Source organism: Rhinopithecus bieti, unplaced genomic scaffold (assembly GCF_001698545.2).
Source record: "Rhinopithecus bieti isolate Rb0 unplaced genomic scaffold, ASM169854v2 scaffold_13317, whole genome shotgun sequence".
Lineage (NCBI taxonomy): Eukaryota > Metazoa > Chordata > Mammalia > Primates > Cercopithecidae > Rhinopithecus > Rhinopithecus bieti.
Window position 1 is genome coordinate 1,380,826 of NW_016807516.1, and position 2,092 is coordinate 1,382,917.

The 2,092-nt window shown below is 64.3% G+C and overlaps 1 pseudogene; it reads right to left on the reverse strand.

The window, feature by feature from the left end:
- The window catches only part of LOC108536060 (mitotic-spindle organizing protein 2B-like), an 11,169-nt pseudogene extending 9,631 nt beyond the window's left edge, over nucleotides 1-1,538 (reverse strand).
- Between the last annotated feature and the right edge of the window lie 554 nt (nucleotides 1,539-2,092).

Genomic DNA, 2,092 nt, shown 5'->3' on the forward strand with positions numbered 1-2,092 from the left:
GGGCGACAGAGCGAGACTCTGCCTCAAAAACAAACAAACAAACAAAAAAAAAACTTTTATTTTTGTGGGGGCCGGGCGCGGTGGCTCACGCCTGTAATCCCAGCACTTTGGGAGGCCAAGGCCAGCGGATCACGAGGTCAAGAGATCAAGACATCCTGGCCAACATGGTAAAACCCTGTCTCTGCTAAAAATGCAAAAATATTAGCTGGGCGTGGTGGCGGGTGCCTGTAGTCCCAGCTACTGGGGAGGCGGAGGTTGCAGCGAGCCAAGATCGCGCCACTGCACTCCAGCCTGGCGACAGAGTGAGACGCTGTCTCAACCTTCCCGCCTTGACCTCCCAAAGTGCTGGGATTACAGGCGTGAGCCAACGCGCCTAGCACAAAGTCGTCATTCCACAAAGTCGTCTTGATTCCTGACTTTGTGGAATGAAGGTATGAGTGAAGAGGCAGGAGCCTCCTTGCCGGCCTGGAGCATCCTGGGACACGCGCTCTGCGTCCACCTGGCCTGGACGTGTCTCCTAAAGATAGCAGCGAGGCCAGGGAGCAGAGCCCACGGATGGGCCCTGCAGGGGCTCGGCTGAGACCGACAGACAGGCGTGATCATTCAGGGCCAAGCCGTCGCTGTGCCGCGCCTGCCCCTCCCCGCTCCGCCACTGGGGCAGGGATGACGGGCCCGGCTCTGACTTAGGGTCTCGGGCACGCTCGACGTGAGCATCTGGAAGACGGCCTGGGGCTCGCTCGCCAACCTCTGCCAGGCACACATCGACTTGAGCATCTGGAAGACGGCCAGGGGGCCATTTTCAACTTCAGCAGGTCCACCAGGGTCCTGGCAGGGACAGACGCCGGGCCGGTGAGCCCTGCCCGCCCGGCGCGAACCCGGGCCCCTCCCTGAACACCCGACAAGGGCGAGAGGGTCCTCCCGACCAGCGAGCCCGGACTGACAGGGAGAGCACAGGTCGCGGCGTCGGGGGACGCGCGGCCGCCATCTGTCCAGCTCACTTGAACACCTGGAGGTCGATGGTGCCGCCCACCACCTGCGCCAGCTCTTACAGCTCCATCTCCTCAGCGCTCCGCGCCTTCTCCCGCCGCAGTGAGAGCTTCTGCCGGGCAGCCTCCAGCCCGGGGGCGCCGCGCGCCCCGGCCCAGGCACTGCGCCCTGCGCGGGCGCTCCCACCGTACCCCCTAGCAGTTGCGCCCGCCGCCCTCTCCCTGCAGCGCCAGTGCCCGGCCTCCCAGGCGGCAGTGGCTGACCGCAGGGGCTCGCTCCTTGGTGGTCAGGGCCTAGGGAGGCCCTGGCCGAGCATTGGTCATACTCGCTTAGGGGGCAGCACCCATCCCAGTGCCAGGCATACACTGAACGCTCAGTAAAATTTGCCTGTTGCAAGAAAGCGTACAATTGTCTTATCCGCGCCGGTGTCCCACTAGGGGGCGCTCCAAGGCGGCACTAAGCGCCCTGCTTAGGCGCACGCTCACTCCTTGCTGGAGAGAAGGTGCTTGCACGTAATGGTAAGGGAAGAGGACGCCACTACGCAGGCGCATTCAGTGGCGGCCCACCCTCCCCGCCGCACTCCTGCCTCGCCACCTCCCCTCCGCCACCTGGCTGGCCTTCGCTTTGCACACGCGCCTTTTGATGTAGCCTCCTAAAGAGGCAGAGCCGCTTTTCCCGCGTGACACCCCGCGCAGCTTGATGATGACATTTCGGCACCAGGTGGCCGAATAGCGGCTTCCAGCTCAGAGGCGGGCAACACTGTGGGTCCCACAGGTGTGTGGCGGGGGACGCGCGTGAGACGGTCCTGCGCCCCGGCGGCTTCCCGGAGCCCCTGCCATGGCCGTCTCCGTTCCTCCGCGAGTCCTGGGACTCGGGCCCGCTCCTGCCACTGTGCCCCGACCGGGCGGGCTTGGGAGGCGAGGGCCGCAGTTGAGTCCTCATGACGGCCCCCTTTGGCCATGCCATTGTGCCATCTTCCCGCGCGGCGCCTACACTCTGTTTCGGTAGGTGCTCCTTGAAGGTTAACATTCGCTGAAGGAATTGAGGGGAGGAGAGCTTCGTGTTGAAGTTGAGCCTTGGGCTCAACAGGTGCTGTGGGAGGATG